At 38.9% G+C, this 12,157-nt stretch overlaps 1 non-coding gene across 1 annotated transcript; it reads right to left on the bottom strand.

The window, feature by feature from the left end:
• Positions 1-1,871: 1,871 nt before the first annotated feature.
• On the bottom strand, positions 1,872-1,979 carry LOC130963794 (small nucleolar RNA R71). The gene has a single exon (XR_009079912.1). It is a non-coding gene; the product is annotated as a small nucleolar RNA R71 (small nucleolar RNA).
• Between the last annotated feature and the right edge of the window lie 10,178 nt (positions 1,980-12,157).

Here is a 12,157-nt window from a genome sequence, read left to right as displayed (position 1 = left end):
TGGAATTCTCATTAAGAATTTTGATACCCTTATTTTCCTTTTCACTTAATTTTCAAAAAAGCACAAAAAAAATTTATAAAATCATAAAATCCAAAAATATTTCTTGTTTAAGTCTAGTGTCTCATTTTAAGTTTGGTGTCAATTGCATGTTTTTGCTCTTCTTGCATTTTTCGAATTTATGCATGTGTCTTAATTAATCTTCAAGTTGTTCTTGATGATTTTCTTGTTTTGATCTTTGAATTCTATTGACTTGAGTGTTTTGTTGTTTCTCATATGCATTCTCATTTTGTTAGTGTCAGTAGTATACAAACTGCTAAGTTTGGTGTCTTGCATGCATTGTTATTTGATTTTATTTGCATTTTGATTATTCCTCATTATTAAAAATCCAAAAATATTTTTAATTTGTGTCTTTTCAAGTCAATAACACAGAGAATTGAAGATTTAGAACATACTGCAGAGGAATCACACAGAAAAAGCTGGGCATTCAAAAATGCCCAGTGAAGAAGACAGACTGGCATTTAAACGCCAGCCAGGGTACCTGGTTGGGCGTTTAACGCCCAAAAGGGTAGAGTTTTGGGCGTTAAACGCCAGAATGTGCACCATTCTGGGCGTTTAACGCCAGGATGGCAAAAGGGGGAAGATTTTGTTTTTCAAATCAATTTTTTTTCAAGTTTTCAAAGTTTTTCAAAATCAAATCTTTTTCAAATCAAATCTTTTCAATCAAATGTTTTCAAAAGATACTTACTAACAATTAATGATTTGATTGAACATTTCAAGTATGTTGCCTTTTCTGTTGAGGAAGGTTTAATGTTTGAATCATATCTTTTCTTGTTAGGCAAGTCATTAATTTTTAAAAATCAAATCTTTTTAAAATTGTTTTCAAATCATATCTTTTCAATCATATCTTTTTAAAACCATAACTTTTCAATCAAATCTTTTTAATCACATCTTTTTCAAAATAGTTTTCAATCAAATCTTTTTTATTTCTAATTTCAAAATCTTTTTCAAAAATCACTTGATTTCTTTTCCACTCTTATTTTCGAAAATCAATTAAGTGTTTTTCAAAATGTTTTCAAAATCTTTTACTTAATTTTCGAAAATTACTTCCCTTCTTTTCACATCCTTCTATTTATGGACTAACACTATTCCTTAATGCAAAATTCGAACTCCATCTTCTTTGATAAGTTCGAATTTTCTACCTCTGTCTTCCATTTTTCTTTTCCTCTGACACCTCAAGGAATCTCTATACTGTGACATAGAGGATTCCACATTTTCTTGTTCTCTTCTCTTTCATATGAGCAGGAGCAGAGACAAAGGCATTCCTGTTGAAGCTGACCCTGAACCTGAAAGAACCTTGAAGCGAAAGCTAAGAGAAGCTAAGGCACAAATCTCTATGAACGGAGGTGGTTGTCAGGCACACGTTCATAGTTGAGGACTTAACAGAAATCTTCAAGGAAGAAGAAGCCATGGCAGCCGAAAACAACAACAATGCCAACAATGCAAGGAAGGTGCTGGGTGACTTTACTGCACCTACTCCCGACTTCTATGGGAGAAGCATCTCTATCCCTGCCATTAGAGCAAACAACTTTGAGCTTAAGCCTCAATTAGTTTCTCTAATGCAACAGAATTGCAAGTTCCATGGAAACCCATTGGAAGATCCTCATCAGTTCTTAGCTGAATTCTTGCAAATCTGTGACACAGTCAAGACTAATGGGGTAGACCCTGAGGTCTATAGACTTATGCTATTCCCTTTTGCTGTAAGAGACAGAGCTAGAATATGGTTGGATTCTCAACCTAAAGAAAGCCTGGACTCTTGGGAAAAGCTAGTCAATGCCTTCTTGGCAAAGTTCTTTCCACCTCAAAAATTGAGTAAGCTTAGAGTGGAAGTCCAAACCTTCAGACAGAAGGATGGAGAATCCCTCTATGAAGCTTGGGAAAGATACAAACAATTAATCAGAAAGTGTCCTTCTGACATGCTTTCTGAATGGAGCATCATAGGTATTTTCTATGATGGTCTCTCTGAACTATCCAAGATGTCTTTGGATAGCTCTGCTGGAGGTTCTCTTCATCTGAAGAAGATGCCTACAGAAGCTCAAGAGCTCATTGAAATGGTTGCAAATAACCAATTCATGTACACTTCTGAAAGGAATCCTGTGAACAATGGGACAAGTCAGAAGAAAGGAGTTCTTGAGATTGATGCTCTGAATGCCATACTGGCTCAGAACAAGATATTGACTCAACAAGTCAATTTGATTTCTCAAAGTCTGTCTGGAATGCAAAATGTACCAAGCAGTACTAAGGATGCTTCATTTGAAGAAGAAGCTTATGATCCTGAGAACCCTTCAATGGAAGAGGTGAATTACATGGGAGAACCCTATGGAAACACCTATAATTCTTCATGGAGAAATCACCCAAATTTCTCATGGAAGATTCAAGAGAGACCTCAACAAGGTTTCAACAACAATAATGGTGGAAGAAACAGGTTTAGCAATGGCAAACCTTTTCCATCATCTTCTCAGCAACAGACAGAAAGTTCTAAGCAGAATACCTCTGACTTAGCAACAATGGTCTCTGATCTAATCAAAACCACTCAAAGTTTCATGACTGAAACAAGATCCTCCATTAGGAATTTGGAGGCACAAGTGGGACAGCTGAGCAAGAAAGTTACTGAACTCCCTCCTAGTACTCTTCCAAGCAACACAGAAGAAAATCCAAAAGGAGAGTGCAAAGCCATCAACATGGCCGAATTCTGGGAGGAAGAAGAGGCAGTGAACGCCACTGAGGAAGACCTCACTGGACGTCCACTGGCCTCCATTGAGTTCCCCAATGAGGAACCATGGGAATCTGAGGCTCAAAATGAGACCATAGAGATTCCATTGGAATTACTTCTGCCATTCATGAGCTCTGATGAGTATTATTCCTCTGAAGAGGATGAGTATGTCACTGAAGAGCAAGTTGCTAAATACCTTGGAGCAATCATGAAGCTAAATGACAAGTTGTTTGGAAATGAGACTTGGGAGGATGAACCCCCTTTGCTCACCAAAGAACCGGATGACTTGTCTAGGCAGACATTACCTCAAAAGAGACAAGATCCTGGGAAGTTTTCAATACCTTGTACCATAGGCACCATGACCTTCAAGAAGGCTCTGTGTGACTTAGGGTCAAGTGTAAACCTCATGCCTCTCTCTGTAATGGAGAAGCTAGGGATCTTTGAGGTACAAGCTGCAAGAATCTCACTAGAGATGGCAGACAACTCAAGAAAACAAGCTTATGGACTTGTAGAGAATGTTTTGGTTAAGATTGAAGACCACTACATCCCTACTGATTTCATAGTCCTAGAGACTGGGAAGTGCATGGATGAATCTATCATCCTTGGTAGACCCTTCCAAGCCACAGCAAAGGCTGTGATTGATGTTGATGGAGGTGAACTGATCATTCAAGTGAATGAAAAATCCTTTGTGTTTAAGGCTCAAGGATATCCCTCTATCACCATGGAGAAGAAGCATGAAGAGCTCCTCTCAATTCAGAGACAAACAGAGCCCCCACAGTCAAACTCTAAGTTTGGTGTTGGGAGGCCACAACCAAACTCTAAGTTTGGTGTTGAACCCCCACATTCAAACTCTAAGTTGGGTGTTGGGAGGTTCCAATATTGCTCTGAGTATCTGTGAGGCTCCATGAGAGCCCTCTGTCAAGCTACTGACATTAAAGAAGCGCTTGTTGGGAGGCAACCCAATGTTATATTTTATCTATTTTCTTTTGTTATTTTATGTTTTTTGTAGGTTGATGATCATAAGAAGTCACAAAATCAATTGAAAAAGCAAAAACAGAATGAAAAACAGAAAGAAAAATAGCACACCCTGGAGGAAGAACTCACTGGCGTTTAAACGCCAGTGAGGGTAGCAGTTGGGCGTTTAACGCCCAGTCTGGCACCATTCTGGGCGTTTAACGCCAGAAAGGGGCACCAGACTGGCGTTAAACGCCAGGAAAGGGCTAGAACCTGGCGTTAAACGCCAGAAATGGGCACCAGCCTGGCGTTTAACGCCAGAATTGGCTCAAAACGTGTTTTTGAATGCCATTTGGTGCAGGGATGACTTTTCCTTGACACCTAAGGATCTGTGGACCCCACAAACCCCTCACCTATCAAATCCCATCTTTCTCTTCACCACTCACCTCCATAAAACCCCACTTACCTCACCATCCAAATTCAAACCACTACTTCTTCCCCTTTTGGCCGAACCACAAAGCCATCTCCCTCTCCTCCATTTCTTCTTCTTCTACTCTCTTCTTTCTTTTGCTCGAGGACGAGCAAACCTTTTAAGTTTGGTGTGGTAAAAGCGTTGCTTTTCGTTTTTCCATGACCATTTATGGCATCCAAGGCCGGAGAAACCTCTAGAAAGAGGAAAAGGAAGGCAAAAGCCTCCTCCTCCGAGTCATGGGAGATGGAGAGATTCATCTCAAGGGTGCATCAAGACCACTTCTATGAAGTTGTGGCCATGAAGAAGGGTCAACTTTGATCAAAGGTTGGACCAAGTCCTCATAGACATTTATGAAGAGGGCTTTCAATGAAAGAGAGATTCAAGAGGGGAGCAAACAAGAGACCCCATGAAATCCCTGAGATACCTCAAGGGATGCACCTTCCTCCACAAAACTACTGGGAGCAACTGAACACCTCCATAGGAGAATTGAGTTCCAACATGGGACAACTAAGGGTGGAGCACCAAGAACACTCTATTCTCCTCCATGAAATTAGAGAAGATCAAAGAATCATGAGAGAGGAGCAACAAAGACAAGGAAGAGACATTGAGGAGCTCAAGAACTCCATAAGACCTTCAAGAGGAAGAACAAGCCGCCATCACTAAGGTGGACCCGTTCTTTAATCTCCTTGTTCTTTATTTTTCTGTTTTTCGAAAATTATGCTTTATGTTTATCCATGTTTGTGTCTTATGATCATTAATGTCTTAGTGTCTATGCCTTAAAGTTATGAATGTCCTATGAATCCATCACCTCTCTTAAATGAAAACTATTTTTATCACAAAAGAACAAGAAGTACAGGATTTCGAATTCATCTTTAAAACTAGCTTAATTAGTTTGATGTGGTGACAATACTTTTTGTTTTCTAAATGTATGCTTGAACAGTGCATATGTCTTTTGAATTTGTGGTTCATGAATGTTAAAATTGTTGGCTCTTGAAAGAATGATGAAAAAGGAGACATGTTACTGAGGATCTGAAAAATCATAAAAAAATGATTCTTGAAGCAAGAAAAAGCAGTGAATACAAAAAAAAAAAGGGGAGAAAAACGAAAAAAATAGGGGAGAAAGAAAAGGAAAAGAAAAAGAAAAGAAATAAAGTTGTGATCCAAGGCAAAAAGAGTGTGCTTAAGAACCCTGGACACCTCTAATTGGGGACTTTAGCAAAGCTGAGTCACAATCTGAAAAGGTTCACCCAATTATGTGTCTGTGGCATGTATGTATCCGGTGGTAATACTGGAAGACAGAGTGCTTTGGGCCACGGCCAAGACTCAATAAGTAGCTGTGTTCAAGAATCATCATACTTAACTAGGAGAATCAATAACACTATCTGGATTCTGAGTTCCTAAAGAAGCCAATCATTCTGAACCTCAGAGGATAAAGTGAGATGCCAAAACTATTTGGAGGCAAAAAGCTACTAGTCCCGCTCATCTAATTTGGAGCTAAGTTTCATTGATAATTTGGAGCCTATAGTATATTCTCTTCTTTTTATCTTATTTGATTTTTAGTTGCTTGAGGACAAGCAACAATTTAAGTTTGGTGTTGTGATGAGCGGATAATTTATACACTTTTTGGCATTGTTTTTAGTATGTTTTTAGTAAGATCTAGTTAGTTTTTAGTATATTTTTATTAGTTTTTAGTTAAAATTCACTTTTCTGGACTTTACTATGAGTTTGTGTGTTTTTCTGTGATTTCAGGTATTTTCTGGCTGAAATTGAGGGAGCTGAGCAAAAATCTGATTCAGAGACTAAAAAAGACTGCAGATGCTGTTGGATTCTGACCTCCCTGCACTCAAAGTGGATTTTCTGGAGCTACAGAAGCCCAATTGGCGCGCTCTTAACGGCGTTGGAAAGTAGACATCCTGGGCTTTCCAGCAATATATGATAGTCCATACTTTGCTCAAGATTTGATGGCCCAAACCGGCGTTCAAAGTCACCCTCAGAATTCCCAGCGTTAAACGCCGGAACTGGCACCAAAATGGGAGTTAAACGCCCAAACTGGCATAAAAGCTGGCGTTTAACTCCAAGAAGAGTCTCTACACGAAAATGCTTCATTGCTCAGCCCAAGCACACACCAAGTGGGCCCGGAAGTGGATTTTTATGTCATTTACTCATCTCTGTACACCCTAGGCTACTAGTTTCCTATAAATAGGACCTTTTACTATTGTATTTTCATCTTGGTTCCTCTGGTTCCCTCTCTGGGGCCGAAACCAATGATCACCCTTGTTCTTATGTATTTTCAACGGTGGAGTTTCTACACACCATAGATTAAGGTGTGGAGCTCTGCTGTACCTCGAGTATTAATGCAATTACTATTGTTCTTCTATTCAATTCCGCTTGTTCTTTGTCCAAGATATCACTTGTTCTTCAACTTGATGAATGTGATGATCCGTGACACTCATCATCATTCTCACTTATGAACAAAGTGACTGACAACCACTTCTGTTCTACAAGCAACCAAGGCTCTAGTGAATATCTCTTGGATTCTTTAACCGGAATCTTCGTGGTATAGGCGAGAACTGATGGCGGCATTCAAGAGAATCCGGAAGGTCTAACCTTGTCTGTGGTATTCTGAGTAGGATTCAATGATTGAATGACTGTAACGTGCTTCAAACTCCTGAGGGCGGGGCGTTAGTGACAGACGCAAAAGAATCACTGGATTCTATTCCGGCCTGATTGAGAACCGACAGATGGATAGCCGTGCCGTGACAGGGTGCGTTGAACATTTCCAATGAGAGGATGGAAGGTAGCCACTGACAACGGTGAAACCCTTGCATAAGCTTGCCATGGAAAGGAGTAAGAAGGATTGGATGAAGACAGTAGGAAAGCAGAGAGATGGAAGGGAAGGCATCTTCATGCGCTTATCTGAAGTTCCTACCAATGAATTACATAAGTATCTCTATCTTTATCTTTTATATTATTTTCGTTCATCATCATATCCATTTGAGTCTGCCTGAATAAGATTTACAAGATGACCATAGCTTGCTTCATACCAACAATCTCCGTGGGATCGACCCTTACTCACGTAAGGTATTACTTGGACGACCCAGTGCACTTGCTGGTTAGTTGTGCGAAGTTGTGTAATGCCATGGAATTGAACTACCAAGGTTTTGGAGTTCATGACCGGGGATTATGAGAGTTGTGAAAAGTATTGTTCACAATTTCGCGCACCAGCTATGAAGGGAAAAGACCTAGGAACTGTAGGGGAAAGGGGGTATCACTCATTATACACTTAGACACAATTTTTGCTAGTTTTTGGTTTTTTGTTCTTCTAGAGAGAGAAACCCTTATTCCTCTCTAGATCTAGTTTGATTTTGATCTCCCATTGTTGAATTTATGGATTGGATTTTGTTAATTGCTAGTTATGATTACTTAATTTGAATTCTCTAGTATAATTTTTCTTAGATCTTGTGTTGAATTATGTTATCTTGTTATTTTCCAATTTTCTACCCATTTCATGAATATTATGGATCTTGAATTCTATGAGCACATTGATGTTTTCTATGATCATTAGTGTTATTTGAGTTGTTCTTTATGGATACTTGTTAGTGGGTCCTTATAATTTCCAATTTAATTGCAATTTGAATATGTCTTTTGTTAGTGCATTCCATGTGTTTGATGAAATGTTTCCTTTGATTATGTAGTCGTTCTCTTTACTCTTGGCTTAAGCTATGAGAATTGGGTGACCTTGAGTCATTGGGTCTCATTGGATTGTTGGTTGGAGAACCCTTAGTGGTCAAGTTGATACCCATTGACACCAACCCACCATTAATCTAATTAGTAGATTGGTTGGGACTTATGGGCTGAAATTAATCAAGCCACTTGACGTACCTCAAGCCTAGGAGTCGATGTTACGTACTTAAGGCTCTTGGAGGTAGACTTAGTGAGTTTGGTTCCTCATAATTGGCAAATGATGGTTGTAGACAAGGATGGTGACCCCAATTCCCATGCTTAGCCAAGAGTCCCTTTTATTATTCATATTTGAAAACCAAAAATCCCACTTGTTTAGTTCTTGTTCTAGTTAATTGCTTAATTCTAGAGTAGAAGTAGATTATACGTTTTCTTGATTTAGTTACTTGATTTAGTTTCTTGCATTTTAAGGTTCCTTGCATGATAAGTTTAGTAGTTTAAATTTGTGACTATGATTTCCAACCCCGGATTTCTAACCAATGTTAATGCACATGTTTGCCCATTCTTCGTGAGATGACCTGAGGTTTGAATACTTTGGTTAAACTTTTATTGGGGTTGAACTTGTGACAACCAATCTTTCAAAATTTGATCTGAGGATTGTTAGTTGGTTGGGAACTATACTACCAACGAAATCATTTTGTGTGAAATTCCTAACCATACGAGAATCCCTCCTTATCAACACACAAGGCGCAAAACACAGGGGAATGCGTGCACACAAGGCGTGCTGGTGCTGCGAACAGGGAGCATAAAGGCTTGTGTGCGTACGCACAGGTGGGTGCGTACGCACAAAAGGTGAAATTTTGTTGTTCTGTGCGTGCGCACACCCCTGTTTTTCCCAAAAAATTTCTTCAAAATTCTAAGGTATTGAACCTTAGCTCATCCCAAATCAACCCCAAAACATACAAAACATCACAAAATCATGATCCATATGCAAATTAACCTACTAATCTCAAAATTAAACTAATCCTAAGCTAACCAAGATAAACAAAAATGCAAGAAATCAAGACTAATAACAAAGAGAAAGGGTAAGAGAGATGTTACCATGGTGGGGTGTCTCCCACCTAGCACTTTGGTTTATAGTCCTTAAGTTGGACTTTTCTAGGAAACTCTTGCTAGGGTGACTTATATTTCCACTCCTCCTTGAATTTCCATCCAAGGTTGCACTTCATACGTTCTTTGGGATCCCATATTCTAGGTTTCCGCTCACCTTCTTGTTGATCTTTACGCTTGAAGCCGGATGGATAAGCTCTCAATTTACCCTTGTAGTACCCCAACACTCTCCGAAAATCACCCAATTATGCTCTACACCCCACTTGAACTCCAAGTTTTGAATTGGTCTTCTTGAAGAAACTTGGATCCATTTGGGAACCCACACTTCTTTCTCCACCATGTACCAACCCAAGAAGGACCTTGAGTTGGTAATCTATTTCCAAGATAGCATATTGGTAGGGGCCAATGAAGCTCATAGATGAAATTGCTACCAACTCAATGTGCTCTTGGTTGTACACTCCTTCCTCACCAACCTCTTCTTCCCCATCACTTAAGTCATAACATGGAGGTTGTGAGAAGTCTACCTCCATGTCTCTCTCAAACTCATTGGGAAGAGGCTCATTAGGATCATTGAGGGGTTGATCAAGGAGGAAAAAAAATTATTAATGATGGAATCCTCATCTTGATCAATCTCTCTCAGTTCTCCCTTTCTTTTCTCCAATTCCAATACTCCACTTTCTCCCTCTTGTTGCACTTCAAGCTCCAACCCTTCTTCTTTCCCTTGTGGCTCCATGCTCCCCTCTTCACTACGAGCCTTAGTTGATCCTTTACATTCCTCAAGAGGAATGCCTTGATCGGATGAGCGAAGTAGAATCAAGCGGTTCACTGCTTCGGCTATGGTAGCCATGAGTTGCCCTTGTGTCTTTCAAAATCCTTCTTGCTCTTGGAGAAAGGCTTGAAGGTCTTGTAATTCTTGGGCCAAGGGTGGAAAAGTTTCACATTGTGGTGAAAGATGAGGTTCATAATTTGGGAAAAAGGTTGTATATGTGGGAGGTGACTCATGTTGGTAAGTGTTTTGTGGTGGTATGTGAGAATGTGGATAGTGGTTTTGGTGTGGTGTTTGAAAATGTGGTGATTGGGGGTTGTGTTGAGGGTAGGGGTCATAAGTATATGGTGGTGGAGGTGTATAGTCAAAGTGAAATCCACCATATCCTTGGGTTAGGTATGTGCATTGGGAAGGGTATGGCTCATTGTGGTATAGAGGAGGTGGCTCCTTCTACAATTGATGCTTCAATCCCATAACGCAATCCAAAATTGAAGTTATCAAACCCTACAAAACGATCACAACCAAACTCCAAACCAAGAGGGTGATAACTCAGAGGAAATAGAAAGTAAAAAACAAAAGACATCAATTAACACACAAAGAAAAAATCCTAATTAATAGCAAAAACAAGCAAACAACCCAAAAAGTATCTATTTACACTATGGACATATTTACAACAACCAAAATATAGCACTCATGACGCTAGCTCCCCGGCAACGGTGCCAAAATTTGATAATGGCCTGGAGTGGGTTCAAAATTTATCTCAAAATAAGATTGGCGTTGTAAGTATAGTTCTAAACCTAACAATTGACCAATATCAAATTAGAATCCTAAAGATTGTCATAAATCAAAGCAAATATAAACCAAGAGTGTTTGGACTCCCAGATCGTTCTCCCAAGGAACTAATGCCAATGAATGCGTACAATTTTGGTTGTGAGAAAGCAAAGGGGTTTTCAATGATTAAAAGCAAGCAATAAAGTGAAAAAAGAACAAGACAAAATTGCAATTAATAAACTAATAAAGCAATAAAAGAACTATGTGTGTAAAATAAACAAGTAAAGCTTTAAAGTGATGTAAAAATGGTTCAAACCATAAAGGAAACCTTGACTTGGGATGAGTTATGGAATCCCTTCCTTGCCATAACCACAACTATGATAATTATGATGGATTAATCTTACTAAGTCAACCCTTAACATCGAAGGATAAGTTAAGTGAGCATAATTGTTATTAATCCACAATTCCTAACTAACTTACCAAATTAATTGGTAAAAACCTAGCATTAGTGGAAACAATAACAACTAACAACCCAAGAATTATCACTAAATGTTGGACATTATGGCTCTAGTAATCCATAAACTCATTTTTCCCAAGCCAAGGGGGTGGAAATCTACCCCATAAACAAAATTGGCATTTCATCAAACACATAGTGAACAAAAATATAAAACATGGCAAAATTGGGAAAATGGTAAAAGCTATGAACCATAAATGATCAAAATCAATAAAAGCAACTCAAACAATCATATAAAAGCCATTAAACATCAAATTAATCAACTAGGAATCCAAAATTGTAAGACCATGTAAATATGGACAAAGGAGATGAAAATAAAAGTAAGTGTAGAACAAGTGGTGTAATAAAAGAGACAATTAAAGAAATACTTACAATGAAAATTGCTAGAATCCAAAATCAAACTTGAAGTATAAAATTCTACAAAACCCTAATGTAAACCCTAAGAGAGAATTTCCTAATCTACACTATTGCTACTCCTACTATGTGTTTTTCCTATTCTAAGATGGCTCTCTTGTTATGTGTTGACATTTCCTTAATATAGCCTCTCAAACCAGCCTTTAGCACTTCAGAAATGGGCCTAGAGACCCCCAAAACTGTGTAGCACGTGACTTTTTAATGAAGGCATGCGCTGGTACCTGTGCGTATGCACAGATGTGTGCGTTCGCACACTTTGCCGAATTTCCACTTGTGCGTACGCACAGAGGGTTGTACGCATGCACGCATGCTGAATTCCATTTTCTGCGTACGCACGCACGCATGGCTGAGTGCTTCCTCCTTGTTTTCTTCATGTTTTCTCTCTTTGTACATGCTTCCTTCCACTTTTGCACATCCATTCTTGCCTCTTTGGCCTGAAATCACTCAACAAACATGTCATGGCATCAAATAGAATAAAAGTGGAATTTAATTGCTCAATTTAAGCACAAAAATGCATTTTTTCACATTTAGGTTCAATTTAGGGATCAAATACAAAAGTATGCAATTTTGGTGCTTATGTGTAGGTTTATGTGATGAAATCCACTCAAATCAAGCTGAAATATATCGGATAATATGGACTCATCAATTAACCTCAGTATTACTTGGAAGAGTATTAGGAGGAGTCTCAGGGATCCTCTTACTCAG

This window comes from Arachis stenosperma, chromosome 2, assembly GCF_014773155.1.
Source record: "Arachis stenosperma cultivar V10309 chromosome 2, arast.V10309.gnm1.PFL2, whole genome shotgun sequence".
Lineage (NCBI taxonomy): Eukaryota > Viridiplantae > Streptophyta > Magnoliopsida > Fabales > Fabaceae > Arachis > Arachis stenosperma.
This window is presented reverse-complemented; position numbering and strand designations above follow the sequence as displayed.